Here is a 15,338-nt window from a genome sequence, read left to right on the forward strand (position 1 = left end):
TTGTTCTCTGTATTTGAGTCTATTTTTTGTTTGTCTCTTTTTTTCTTTGTTTTGTTTCTCAAATTCCACACATGAGTGAAATCATATGGTATTTGTCTTTCTTTGATTTATTTCACTTAGCATTATGTTCTTTAGATCCATCATGTTGTTGCAAATAACAAGATCTCATTCTTTTTTGTGGCTGAGTAATATTCCGTTGTATATACATCCACCTCTTTATCTATTCATCCATGGATGGATACTTGGCTACTGTAAATCATGCTGCAGTAAACATGGGGCTGCATATATCTTTTTGAATCAGTGTTTTCATCTTCTTTGGGTAAATACCCAGTAGTGGAATTATTGGATCATATGGTAATTCTGTTTTTAACTTAATGAGGAACCTCCATACTAAGTTTTCCACAGTGGCCTGCACAAATTTGCACTCCCACCAACAGTGCACTGAGGGCTCCTTTTTCTCTACATTCTCCCCAACACTTGTTATTTCTTGTGTGTTTTTAATTTGAGCCATTCTGACAGGTGTGAGGTGATATGTCATTGTGGGTTTTTTTTTTTTTTTTGGTGTTTTGTTTTGTTTTGCATTTCCCTGGTGATGAGTGATGTGGAACTTTTTTTCATGTGACTGTTGGCCATCTGTGTGTCTTCTTTGGAAAAATGTATATTCGGGTCATTATGCCCATTTTTTAATTGGGTTATTCATTTTTTGGATGTTGAGTTGTATAAGTTCTTCATATATTTTGGATATTAATCCCTTATTGGATATATCATTTGCAAATAACTTTTTCTTATCATTCCTCTTTTCTTCCTGTCCTCTACCTTCCTTTCTGCATATGAAAATAACACACTGATCCTAATTCATATACTTTTAAAGTGTTATTTTATAGATACCATATTTCCTGTTATTTGGGAAGAACTGGTTCATTTACCTATTGACCAGTTCTTTGCCCCCTCAAGAATTTTGTCTTTAAAATCCACATTCATATATCTTATTAGGACATCTAAAGTGATTTGATTTGTTTATTTTTACTGTAAAATGGATGCATTTTCTTTTTGGGGGATGCATTTTCATTAGGCATAAACTGAAGAGGGGAGTATTCTACTGAAGCTGATAGGACTTCAGTTTGGGATCTATAAGGTCTTTGAGAGCTAAAGTCTTCAGATGAAGTCTGAAGATTAAAAATAATAGTAATAGTTGGTATGTGTTGAGTGCTTCCTGTTTGCCAAGCACTGAGCTGAGCATGTGATGTGAAGCATTTCATTCGTCCTCACAGATATCTTGCTAGATGTCTAATTCACTCATTCTGCAGGTGAGGAAACCAAAGATCAGGGAAGCCTAGTATGTCAGCAAAGTTCTAGATAGTAGGTTGGTGGACCTGTGATTTAGACCCAGTCTATTTCATGGTAGCGTTTGAGCTTTGACACTTACTTGGTGACCATCATTTGCCATTACAGAGTCCTTATGTGTGAAAGACAGATTTCAGGTTTGAAAAACCAAAACAAAAAAACAAAGAAAGGAAAAAAAGAAAGAAAAGAAAAATTAGTGTAACCTGTTACAGATAAATAGCATTATAGTCTGTTGATATGTAAATACAGTTTCAAGATTACTATAGGACTCCTAGTTCCCCAATTTTACCTAAAAAAATGTGTGAGTGTGGGGCGCCTGGGAGGCTCAGTGGGTTAAGCATCTAACTCTTGATCTCAGCTCAGGTCTTACTTTCGGGTCGTGAGTTGAAGCCCTGTGTTGGGTAGAACCTACTTACATATTTGAGTGTATGATGTCATACGTGTGTTCAAAGTCAATCTACATATGACAACAACACACTAATCCTACTTCAGATACTTTTAAAACGTTATTTAAAAAAAAATAAAATGGCATTTTAAAGATAGTTATATTTCTTTTTTATTATTTGGGACCCTGAACTCTGACTGGGAGTCACAATATACAATTCTCCTTGAATCCCAAAGTAACTACTGTTTTTAGAAGAGAGGGGAAAAAAATCTAGCATCTGTCTGCAAGAGGCATTTCTTCATTTTCCTCTCTCTCACCGTGCGCTCTCTGGTGTGTGCAGACTGACAAAAGACAGATTAACAAGAGAAAAACAGAAGTTTGTTAACCTGTGCATTATGCATACATGTGGGAGCCTCTAGATAAGTAACTGAAAGAGGTGCTGAGAACTTGGGGTACCACCTTAACCAAAGAAGAGTACATTTTTAGGGAGGCAGCAAGACAAAAGGTTCTTGAGCTTCTGGGGTGGCAAATTATGGGAAGGCAGATATGTGGGGGAACTAATGGTAGATAAGGGTTAGTTTTAGCAAGGATTGTTTTCTGTTGGTTTTTTTTTTTTTTTTTTTTAAGATTTTATTTATTTATTTGACAGAGAGGGAGAGAGAGAGTCAGGTTCCCTTCTGAGCAAGGAGGCCAATGCAAGAGATGCAGGACCCTGGAATCATGGCCTGAGCTGAAGGCAGATGCTTAATGGTCTGAGCCACCCAGGCGTCCTAGTTTTAGCAAGGATTGTTACATAGATTCCCTTGGTACCTTCTCTGGGCTGATGAGGGTCTAGTGTCTCTGGTGATTAACTTCTGTTCTTCCTGGTAGAGAGAGGATGAGGGGACACCTTTACAAATTTAGGTCCTGCTTTTAGGCAAATAGGGGGAAAGCAGGGATTTTTTTGTTTTTGTTTTTGTTTTCTGTATCTGCTTCTCAATTGTCTTCAGCTCAAAAATAATCCTTATTTTAAAGTAGCATGTTTTGGGGTGGCATATTCTGCTACCCTTTACAAGCTGTGCATGGATGATTATAGGACAAAGCATTTTTTCCACAAAGAATGCCTACTATGCTGTATGTACCGTTCTAGGTGTTGGAGATACATCAGTGAACAAGACAGACAAGCCCTTCTCCCTCCCTGGAGCTTACATTCTAGCTGGGAAATATAGAGAGTAATGAAATACAGGAATATAGTATTTATCACATGGTAGGCTTTTATGAAGAAAAACAAAGCAGGGAGAGGGAAAGAGAGTGCCCTGAGGGGCAGATTGCAATTTAAAATAGAATGATCTGATCAGAAAAAGGCCTCACTGGAAAGAAGATATTTGAACAAATTCTTGAGGAAGTGAGCCTGTGGGATCCTTGCTGGGGGGCGGGAGCGGGGGTGGGGGGCGATGATGTTCTAAGTAGCAAGAATGGTGAGAGTATAAGCTAGGCTGGCTAGAGTGCCTGGGGGTACATGGGGGTGGGAAGAGATCAGAGAGAGAACTGGGGAGTGAGTAGGTGTAAGTCCAGGAAGGACTGGTAAACTATTAAAAAAAAAAGATTTAATTTATTTGTTTGAGAGGGAGAGCACATGCATGAATGGGGGGGGGAAGGGTGGAACAGACTCCCCGCTGAGCGGGGAGCCGGATGCAGGGCTCCATCCCAGGACCCCGGGATCAAGACCTGAGCAGAAGGCAGAGGCTTAACCGACTGAGCCACCCAGGCGCCCGACTGGTAAACTATTGTAAAGACCTTGGCTTTAACCTTTGATGAGGTGGGAGTCAAAGATCCCCTAGTCTGAGCGCCCAAAAGGGCCGAGTGCGGTGTGTCCATTCACTGCAGTGGCCCTTTATTGAGGGAATGTAGGAGCTCATCTGGGCACATCCTAGCAGCGATGCTGAACAGGCAGCTGAATATACAAGCCTGGAGTTCTGGGATGGAGATGCACATTTGGGGATCCTCAGCATGTGGATTGCATTCAAATCTGGGAAATCAGACGAGAGTGTGAAGAGAATTAACGGGGACAAAGAGGTCTGGGACTAACTCTGGGGCACTGCGCTAGCTAGGGCCAAGCAGAGGAGACTTGGAAGGAGCAGCCAGTGATGGGAAAATTTAGGAGAGAGTAGTTTCTTAGAGGTCAGTGAAGAAAAGGTTTCAGTGAGTAGTGTGCTCTATCAGACGCTGCTGACTAGTCAGTTAAGATGACCAACAGTTGGCCGCTGGGTTTAGCAGTGGCCGCTGGAGGTCATTGTTGCAATTACATTGGAGGCCGACTGCAGCCAATGCCTCCTGTCAGGGCTCTTCTCAAAGTTGACATGACGTGCTGCTCAGTTGTCCACTCTGTACAGTTGAACTTTTTCTGCTCTACTATCCCTGCAAAATCATTTCTGCATATGTGTCTGTGGACTTGATGTGCAGTTGTAGAGCCGAGGTATGTTCTAGCCCAGCCGCCTCATCATACGGCTGAGGAGAACCCAGCTTGGACAGGCCAAGCAGTGTAAGCAGGTTTGCTCGTGGTAGAACCAGGACAACCCCAGGCTTCCAAGTGCCAGGCTTACTGTTCTGTCTGCCACACCTGGCCTGCTCTGCTTAAGGTGCCAGAGTCCTAGTGATGCAGGATCCAGGAGCCCGACAGTCAAGAGGGAATTCTTGAGACGTTTTACAGAGCGGAAAGGTATTTTTATTACAGCTCGGGGACCGAACTCGTGGGCAGAAGGACCTGCATTGTGATTGTGAGGAGTGACTGATTATGAAGGGCTTTCTAGACTATGGAGGTGAAGGTGACGTTAGGAATTGAGTCTATGGGTTTCTGGAGATCTGGCTAATTATTAAGATTATGTTTCTTGTAAATCATTAAGACAGTTAGAAACTAGAGTAGAGTTTCATGTCCTATGTGACTGTGATCTTTATCAGTTGACCATTTGTTTTTCTCTTGCCTTTGTTCTTAGGCAGTTACTAGTGCCTGAGGAATGTGATGTGATGTGTGTGTGTGTGTGTGTGTGTGTGTGTGTATTTGTGAGATGTCAGCTTGTGTTTTGCCCTCAGCTTGGCTTTCGCTCTCTCAACAATAGGAGGTTAGTTCCAGCACACGGAGAGAGATCCTTCCTGGTCCCTCTAATTCTGACTGTTCTCTCTCTCATAAACTTGTTGAGCTGGGTGCAGGAGTATGCCCCAGAATGTCCTGGGATTCTTCAACATTGAGCTTGAGTTTCCAGTTCTTGTGCTCACTAGCTGTGTGAGTCTGGGCAGATTAGTTCATGTCAGTGAGCCTCAGTTTCTCCATCTGCAAAATGGGGATAGTCATGACACCTCATAGAGTCGTGAGAATTAAACTGTCACTCGCCTGCCAGGTGCTTTGCACAGTGCCCTTACGTAACAGCTTCCACACAGGGTGGTTCGTGCAATTATTAGGAAATCAGAACTTTAGTTTCCAGGACGCCACTCTTGTTAAAACCATCTTCTAAAAGATTTTTAATTGATGCCATTGCCTGGGGTTTATTTACAAAACAGATTGAGTAGAGTTACACCCACAAATCTGTTAAGATTTTCCCCGAAAGAAGTTACCAGATGTCTTGTTTGTTTTTTTTAACCCCCTAGTTGGTGCTACTGGGGGAAGAGTCCATTAAAACAACCTAAAACAGTGTACTGCACACTCACAGCAGATACGAAACTTGTTCCCCCTTTCTCAGCACCGTCAGGTTCCAGCTCCGCGGCTGCCATCACTCCTGCAGGGCGATAGCAACAGGAGCTTCTGATGTGGCTGGTGTCCCTCAGACCCTCTGTGCCCGCCTTCAGGGCGCTCATGGGTTACTCCCCCTGCTCAGAATGGCTTGGTGCTGTTAGGAATCAGGCAGAGTTTTTCAAATAAACCTGTTCCAACTCTTTTCAAGATATACATAAAAAAAATAATTCATAGGGCCGATTAAGTAGTAATGTGTGTTTATAGATTTGCCTTTCTCAAATCAGCGTCTGGTTAAAAAAAATTACTGACCAACCCGAACCTTTAGTAAGAGCAGCAAAGCATTTCTTAATTCCAGTTCTTTTTCCTTTTTTTTTTTTTTTAATTTTTGTCGGTGAACTGTTTTCCTGATTCTGTGTACGTGTGTGTGTATAGAGCAGAACTTGAGAGAAAAGAGGGCTGGGAGCGGAGTGTAAAGTGTGAATTATAGAATATTTTTCAGATTTATTGCAGTTGTATTTCTTTAAACACATACAGGGACTTGAACTCACTCCAGACTGTTTTCACTCTTATTATTAGAATGGGACCTGATGCAGTGAATAGAAAAGATAAATGTGTTAAATGGTAATTAGTAGCATTTATTTACATTCATGAAGTAAATACTGGAATTCCAATTATGTGTCAGATGCTGTGCTCAGCATGGGCCGATAAATAATAACTCAGGCTAACCTCTTTTAGTAAGCTTTAATATTATGAAAAATCACATGAAAATGGTAAAGAATTCCACATTACAATAGTACAATGAAAAATGAGTTTCTTTTTCATCTCAGACCATCAGATTTTCTTGACTGTTCTTCCCAGGAATTTCACCACATACTCATTTACGTATGTATCTTCATCATCTTGTTATTTATTTATTTATTTATTTATTTTTTTAGTACAAATGGGATCCTTAAAGAGTATTCCACCTCTTGCTTTTTTCATTCAGCAGTTGTTCTTGTTAATGTGTTAGCACCAACCCATCTCCCCTCCGTTTTATTACAGGTGCATAGTGGTCTATTGTATGGACATACCACAATTTAATTTTCTGGACTTAAAACTTATTTTAAAATGGAGGCACAACTTCCTGCACTACAGAGTTCTCTTTTGATGGGAATTACAAATAAAATCTATGACTGCTACCCCAGTGCTGGCACATGATAGATTCATATGAACATAAGTAGAATGGGTGAGTTGATCGTGTTTATTCAGTTATTCAGGTCATTTTTCTTTGTAGATAATTTGTTTTTTAAAAGATTTTATTGCGAGAGAGGAAAGGGGGAGAGAGGGACAGAACACAAGCGAGGGGGAGGGGCTGAGGAGAGGGAGAAGCAGACTACCCACTGAGCAGGGAGCCCAGTGTGGGACTCCAGGACTCTGGGATCATGACCTGAGCTGAAGGCAGACACTTATCCGAGTGAGCCACCCAGGTGCCCCTATTTATAGATAATTTAAAAACAAAATTTAGAACTACGAATGATCACATTCCAAATTAATGGACTGTGTGTTAATGAGGTTTGTGTCCTATCAGCTGCATTCTCTCGCACTTTATTTGCATAGTGACATACTCAGAAGTGTCCCTCATGATGACAACATGAATAGTTCTGTTGCCCATCCCTGCCGAGGGGCAAACGATAGCTCTTCTATAGATCAACAAACTCTGTGGCACATTTCATTCTGTCTGGCAGGTACTTTAATTTGAATGAATGATAGAGACCTTAAACTCAAGCAGTTCAGACTCTAGAAGCTTATAAACATTGGTCAGAATTATTTTCAGTTTTTCAAGGCTTTAGGGATGTCATTCTTTTTTTAAATTTTTTAATTTAATTTAATTTAATTTATTTGATGGAGAGAGAGACAGCCAGCGAGAGAGGGAACACAAGCAGGGGAAGTGGGAGAGGAAGAAGCAGGCTCCCAGCAGAGCATGAAGCCAGATGCAGGGCTCGATCCCAGGGACTTGGGATCACACCCTGAGCAGAGGCAGACACTTAACGACTGATCCACCCAGGTGTCCCTAGGGATGTCATTCTTAATCCAAGAGCTATACTCTGGGTGGAGGGATCTTCCATTCCTGTGGCAGAGACCCTTTGTGTCTCTAGGCATACCTTGGTTCAGTAGACAAATGGTCTGACAACATAGGTGTTTTGGAAATGGATTCTCTTGTGACTTGTCTGCTAATCCGTTATTACAGGGGCTTGAAAGGTTCATGGTGGGTAAGATTCCCTGGTAGCTGCTACCAGACATTGCCTGGGGGAGATGTGACACCACCTCCAGGGAGCTGGCAATAAGGCGTGTTCTGGCACAAAAGAACAGGGGCTCTGGAATCAGACTGCCTGCGCTCAGGTCTCCACTGTGTGACCTTGGCAAGGTAGTTACATCTCATGCCTCAGTGTCCCCGTCTGAAGAATGGGGATTATTTAGTACTTACCTGGCTGCAGGAATTCAGTGGCTTAGTAAGTGGAAGGTGCTTGCATGGTGCCAACACATGCGTGCTTAGTAATTAGTAGCTGTGGTTACCATAACTGACAGTACCAGGGAAGGGGAGAGGAGACGATAATAGCTACTGTTTGTAGTAAGCTCCCGGGCTTACAAGTGCCGGCCTTTGTGTTCAGTGCCTCACATTCCATGTCTCATCTGATCCTTACAGTGCCCTGTGAGGTATTTTGAAGATGAGAAAACTGTGCTCAGAGAGGATGAGTATCTGCCCAAGATCATATAGCCATTAAATGATCAAATCTGTATCCGACTCAAAAACCTATGCTCTTTCCTATGAATAATATTTCCAGGGAAAGAGAGAGAGAGAAGGAAGGAGTCTTCATTTTGTGGGTGAAGAATGAGGCTCAGAGCACTTAAACTGCTAGCCCAAGATTACATGGAAACCCAGGTTTCCTTAGACCAGACCCCACGGTGTCTCTAACACTTGACGTGATGTCTTGCTCCAGAGTAGAGAGCCAGGACCAGTGCATTGAAATAGGCTGACTTGGGATAAATGTAAAGGCAAATCTGTCCTTCAAAGCTGCCCACTATGAATTGAGATAGAAGTGTATTTTTCTTGAATACAAAGGAGTTTGGAGCCAGGCAGTCCAGAGTTAATTATGACGGTCCCATAAGGTCTTCGGGGATGGGGACGCAGGACAGGGCATTGGCCCCATTTGTTGTCCCTTTGACTCTGAATCCATACCAAGACCCACGCCAGGGTTCTGGCTTTGGGATTCTGAACGTCTTTCATATCAACAATTTTATCAAATTAGCAGAAGCTGTTTACATCTTTGGGGAAGCAGACTATGGAAGATTTATTTTTTGCTTATTGGTCTTACGTCCGGCAGTGTTTTCCTGATTTACTTTCCTTGTATATCCTGCCATTTTGAGAATTCAGTGTTATACATCTTTTTGGTCAATTTGCTATACCTATCGATTCTTTTGTGTGCAGACTGAAGATTGCCCCAGGGCATTCAAATGCTGGTAAAGAATAATTACTGTGCCAAGTAGTGAGACTAAAAGTGACAACCCATGAACCTTCGCTTAGGACAAGGTAATTGAGTGAAGTTTAGATTTATTTCATTATTCTAGGAAGGAAATCCCACTTACTGGAATATTTCCTGTTGAGATCTGTTATTTTCCTGTTTTTTGTTTTGTTACCATAACTTGCTCATTCATGGAGGAAAAGCCATATTTCTAAAATGAAGTCATTTACTTAATAGTTCCGAGCAATATAGATGCAATCTCTGCCACCGTAGGCTTACCAGATTGCAGGAATACAGCTACAATGGCATATAGTAAATGCTACGATGGGATAATTACAGGTGCTGTGGGCACATGTGAGGGGGGCACTTAAGCCAGTACTTGGAGGTAAGGGAAGGCTTCCTGAGGAAGTAACCTTCAGGCTGAACCCTGAATAGGATAGGAATTAGCCACAAGAAGGTTTTTCCAGGCAGAGGAAGCAACATGCATTAAAACCAAGTGACAAGGAGAATGCTAGTGCATTTGAAGGACTCAGGCATTTTGCTTAGTTGAGAGACTGGAGGCAGTAGGTGCACACTGGTTAGCTGTGGCTAGCTCACGGAAATCATACGAGCCACGTGAAGGAGACTTAGGGCACTGTGACGCCTTTGCAGGATTCAGCTAGGGAATGACATCTGAGATTTGCGTTGCAGAACGTCAAGGTAGTCGGGGATGGACAGGTTCAGCATGTGGAAAGAGTTGAGTGAAAACGTGTCCATTTTGGTTGGGGTGTAGAGAGCCATGGGGAGGGGCCTCATTAAGGCCGGAGTCTGCAGCTTGGGTCTTGGGGTCGTGTTAATGATTTTTTACGTTAGCCTAAAAAAAACATTCCTTGAGTTTCTACGTAGCAAATGGACTGGCGGCAGGGGTGGCAAGAGAAGGAGAGAAACTAGGGAGAAAGCCGTTGTAGTGATCCAGGGAAGAGGGAGGTGATGACAGCTTGGACTGAGATGGTCAAGGGGAAAAAACAGAAGTGGCCCAATTTGTATAAAATTTGAAGAACTTGCTATGAAGTAAGGGAGCAGGATTAAAAGGAGAGCCAGTTACTTAACACTCAGGCTGGTGTTTGGTTTATGAATTTCCGGGATCCTGACCCCTGCGGTTGGTTGTCCACAAGTACCTGGTCTGGGAGACTAGCAGAGGATGGACTCAGGATGGTGTCGTGCTGTCGCCCAGATTCTAACAAGAGAATCCACCAGCCACCTCCAGCAGAGGTGCTGGGCAAGAAGGAAGCCTGAGGTTTCTAGTGTGATCACACAGTGCGCATGCCTCTTGAGCTAAATCTTCGTCCTCCCCTTCTCACACCTTTGGTCCGTTAGTCTTTGTTCTGGCCTCTGGAGCCTAGTAGAGCAAGTGTGATCCCTCTTCCACAGGACAGATGTTCCAAGACAGCTGTCCTGTTAACTAGTCTTCCTCAGGGCGCACGTGCCCATTCCTTCAGTCATTCCTCTGCAGCTGTTGTTGAAGGCCTTCGCCAGCCTGTCTAGTCACCTGCCTTCAGACGTCTTCCATTGTGTAGTGTCCTTCCTCAGATATGATTGGTTGCAGCTGGCTGTTACCTGGAAGGCTTTAGAAGAGGACGCAAATTCTTTGTTTAACTTTTTATTTCTGGCTATAAATGGTAATATATACTCATGGAAGTATGTTAAAAAATACGGAAAAGTATAAGGAAGAAAAATGTAGATTCCTGTACTATCATCTACTCATAATTAGCTCAAATTTTGGTTTAATTTCTTCTAATCTTTTCTATGCGAATTTGTTGCAATTTTTTACTGGGTATAGATAGATCTCTTTTATTTTTTGAAAAAGGTTTATTTTAAAGAGAGAGAGCACATGGGAGGAAAGGGCAGAGGGAGAGGGAAGGAGGGAACCTTAAGCAGACTCCCCAATGAGTGTGGAGACCGATGTGGGGCTCGATTTCATGAGCCTGAGACCATGACCTGAGCTAAAACCAAGAGTCAGACACTTATCTGACTGAGCCACCCAGGTACCTCAGACCTCTTGCTTTTTTTTTTTTTTTTTTTTAAAGATTTTCTTTATTTATTTGAGAGAGAGAGAAAGCACAAACGGGGAGCAGCAGAGGGAAGCAGGCTCCCCACTGAGCAGGGAGCCCAATGAGGGGCTCGATCCCAGGACCCCAGGATCATGACCTGAGCCAAAAGCAGATGCTTAACCGACTGAGGCACCCAGGTGCCCAGACCTCTTGCTTTTAAAATTTATTTATTTTTAGTAATTTCTACACCCAGCGCAGGGCTCGAACTCACAACCCACAAGATCAAGCGTTGCATGCTCTTCCAACTGAGCCAGCTCAGCGCCCTGTCCTCTTGCTTTTATATTCAACTTTCCCATGTCATTAAAAGTTCTTTAATTATCTCTTGGTATAATAAGTTGTTCCCAGTTTTTTACTTTTATAAACAACATGCAACGGCACCTAAGTGACAGCATTGCTGCACATGAAACTTGTTTGCGTGTCTCATCTCCTTAGAATGGATTCCTAGAATGTAATTACTGGGTATACCCATTTTTTGGGGATCTTGGTACGTATGGCCAGGTTGTCCTCCAGAAGGGGCTTACCCATTCCTTTCCCTTGCCTCCCAACAGGGAGAGGTGAACTCGTCCATTTCAGTATGCCCTTGCCCTGTCCAGAGAATATGATAGAGCTATAAGTCCCACATGTGAGGAGAGCAGGCATAGATGGAATACCACTAAGTCAAACAGCTGGCATTTTTTTAGGGCTTACTTGTGTGCCGAGCACTTGCGGAGCAAGTTTCATATATTTGTATCCAGTACTACTTAACATCAACTCTACAACAACAGGGGTTATTGCAGATAAATAAATAAATGCACAGAAGTCAAGTGACTGGCCTAAGGTCACACAGCTAGTTTAACAGTGAGAATAATTTTGGTACAGGTGAAAGAGTACTTGACCAAAAGAGGCTTTAGTTTCAGGTTTTTGAAAAGTAAACCTTTTTTTCCTCAAGTGTGGCATACATACAGGGGCGCCAGGCTGGCTCAGTCAGTGGAGCATGTGCCTCTTGATCTCGGCGTTGTGAGTTCGAGCCCCATGTTAGGGGTAGAGATTACTTAAAAATAAAATCTTAAAAAAAATACATACAGAAAAGTGCATACAGCTTCAGTGGTATTACTTGATGAATGATAAAACATTTCTTTTAAAAAAAGCATTGCATGTGTATGTGTGTGTGTGAGAGAGAGAGCGCGAGCACACACGTGTGCAGACAGGAGCGAGGCTGGGGGTCCCATGGGGCCTGCTGACAGAAGGGGCTGTGGATCCTGCGGTCAGACAGTGTGCTCTTGGCCTCTCAGAGTGATGACCGCTCCAGTGAACAGCACGTTAACTCTGCCGCTGGCCGCTCTGGACAGGAGATGCTTTGGGAGGGGGAACGCTGCTCTAATTTAATTATGAATCTCAGGGAAGCAAATAACGATCCTCTCCAGTCTGCTGTGCTGGATGCAAGGGTGCCGCGGGGATGTGGCCCAGGTCTTTCAGGGGTACTGAAGAGGGAGGGGCGAGCGACTGTGAACATCCTTCTAGGGGGTGCATCTCCACCCAGAAGGAATGTGAACTTCAGAGATTTGGATCCCAAATCTGGCCAGCCCCCCAGATCACTTGTATCTGTAAACCTGGAGGGTCACAGTAGCCTCTGTGCAAGTGGAGTGCTCCCGTGTCCGGGTGTACCTCAGACAGCCCCACTTCACACCCACTTTCCTGTGCCACTGCTAAGAACACCCCGTTTTGTCTCCCCAAAATGTCCTGATTTGTATAATTGTACTTAGAGACAGTGTTTGTGTTCTACCCCTTTTGTGCAGTGTGACCCCAGGCGAGTTCCTCTACCTCACTGAGCTTTATCCACACCTGCCTCACAGGATTGAAGTAAAGAGGGCCCTTAGCCCTGTCCTGACTCAGAACAAGGACTTGGATTTTAAGGCCTTTTAAATTTTATCTTTGCTGTTATCCTTGTAGCTGGAATTTTCAAACAAGGGTGATAAACCGTGACTGTCTTAGATAGTGGAGGCTGGAAGGCTGTGTGTTTTTCCCATCTACCTCCTAAAGAATTTGCTTGTCTTCTTTCCAAGATAGAAAGAATAATTGTTCGGGCTTTCCTTCAGGGTTCTGTTTCAAATTTAGAGGCTGACAGCCTTTGAAATGTGAACAAACCATCAGTAAAGCAGGCTTGGACTTCAGTGCCTCAGTCTTCACTTTAGGAGAGTGATTAAGAAATCCTGGGGTAGGGGCGCCTGAGTGGCTCAGTTGGTTGAGCTCCTGACTCTTGGTTTTGGCTCAGGTCATGATCTCAGTGTTGTGGGATCAGGCCCTGTGCCAGGCTTCACACTTGGCAGGAAGTTGGCTTGAGATTCTCTCTCTCTCCTTCTGCCCCTCTCCAACTCGTGTGCGCACGCGTGCGCTCTCTCTTTCCCTCTCTCCCTAAAATAAAATAAAATAAAATGAAATAAAATAAAGAAATCCTGACATACTGTTCAGTATTTATAGTGTGACATGCAGTCTGGTTTGTGCCTGTTGTTTTGGTAGAATTATTAATAGCATTCCCCTTCACTCTCAAACATGGCTCAGTTTAGACAATCAGTTGTGTGGTTACACTAAATATTTAGGATTTGTGTAAGCCTCCCTAAGGTTATGAGTCTTAGCATATTCGTACAACAGACTACTATTACATAGCAGTGAAAGTGAATGAAGTATAATTGTGTGTGTGAGCATGGATAAAACTAAAAAAAAAAAAGAATATTCAGTGAAAAACAAGTTGCAGAAAAATACCTACTATATAATTTCACTCACATGAAGTGTAATAAAGCAAAATTAAATGATTTATTGCTTAGGAATACATATACATGATGAAACTATAAAGAAAAGCAGAAGGGTGATTAACTCAAAATTAAGATTAGTGTTTACCTGTGCAGGGTGGGGGGAGAGGACCTGAGAATCACAGAGGGACACAAAGGGCTTCCAAGATACAGATTTTATTCCATTTCTTAAACTGTGGGATGGGTACCTGGGTGTTTCATTATTGTCTTTATTTCAAATGTACGTACATTCTTGTGATTCCTTGGGATATTTTATACACACACACACAAATACACAAAAAAAATATACACAGGAAAAAGTAAAAATAAAACAAGATGTGTGATATCAGATTTTATACTTTATCTGTAGTTTGTTCTGGGGTGATTGTTCATAGTTGAGTGAGCTTAGGGAGAAGGTAACCAGACTTTGAATCTCTGAACTGAGAGGCTAGTGAGGCAATTTGACAGTTTAAATCTTTACAACCCTGGGGACACCTGGGTAGCTCGGTAGGTTAAGCATCTACCTTTGGCTCGGGTCATGGTCCCAGAGGCCTGGGGTCCAGTCCTGCACTGTGCTCCTTGCTTGGCGGGGAGCCTGCTGCTCCCTCCGCTTGTGCTCTCTCTCTCTCAAATAAATAAAATCTTAAAAAAAAAAAAAGTCTTTACAACCCTGGGGTTTTACAGGGCAAGTAGTTCGGTCTTGGTTGGTCTCTCCTGCCAGTACCGCCTACCTCTCTGGCACTGACGTTCATCGAGTGAGCATTGTGTTAATCCCTTCACATGTACTCTGTCTTTTAATTCTCAGGGAAGTGCTGTGAGCTAGATTCTGTCATCATCTCCATCGTACGGTTAAGGGCGGCGGAGCTCAGAAGGGTTAAGAAAGCTGCCCAGGCCATAGGTGTCCGCACTGGGACTCTTCAGTGGTCTGCTGCCACCGCTGCCCCTGGGCCTGACCACAGTGCCGTGCTAAGGCCCAGGCTCCCCGGCGACCGAGGGGGAGGCAAATGCTGGACATTGGCAATTTTGCAAAAAGCTTTTGCTGCTTACTCCCGAGGATGCTGTCTTTGTCAGGCTTCACTTGCCCCATGTCTCGGTTGCCGGGAGTCCCTGTGGCTCCATTCACAGGATGGCTGCTCCCCTGGTGACCCTGGATTAAGGGGCTTCAACCCCTGATGCAGGATGAGTAGGATGTGACTTTTGTGCAGTAACATCTGTACCTCACGTGCCCTCAACCCAACTGAGTTGGACTTAGTTCTTCTGTTGAATTCATAGACTTAGTGTGGTTATCTTAAGAAAAAAAAAATATGGCATCATGAAAGAAAAAATGAGGGGGTATCCTAGGTGGAGCTGATTGGGTCCTAGCAGGAGGGACCACTGCAGTCAGAGAGGCCACTCAGTGGAATAATGAACAGCCTGGTCTCCAATTTGAATCCCTGCTCTGCCAATTATGAGCTGTGACAGTCAGCCCGTTACGTCATCTCACCGAGATCTGGGCTCCTCATCTGTAAGTTAGAGATGATAGTACTACGTCAGACTGTTTCTTGTTTG

The 15,338-nt window shown here is 43.4% G+C and overlaps 1 protein-coding gene across 1 annotated transcript in view; it reads left to right on the plus strand.

Annotated features, from left to right (window-relative positions):
* Nucleotides 1–15,338, plus strand: part of TMCC3 (transmembrane and coiled-coil domain family 3) — a 256,361-nt gene that overhangs the window by 43,456 nt on the left and 197,567 nt on the right. The gene's annotated exons all lie outside the window — the stretch shown is intronic.

The sequence above is a fragment of the Ursus americanus genome, chromosome 17 (assembly GCF_024610735.1).
Source record: "Ursus americanus isolate L20-20 chromosome 17, mUrsAme1.1.p, whole genome shotgun sequence".
Taxonomy (NCBI): Eukaryota; Metazoa; Chordata; class Mammalia; order Carnivora; family Ursidae; genus Ursus; species Ursus americanus.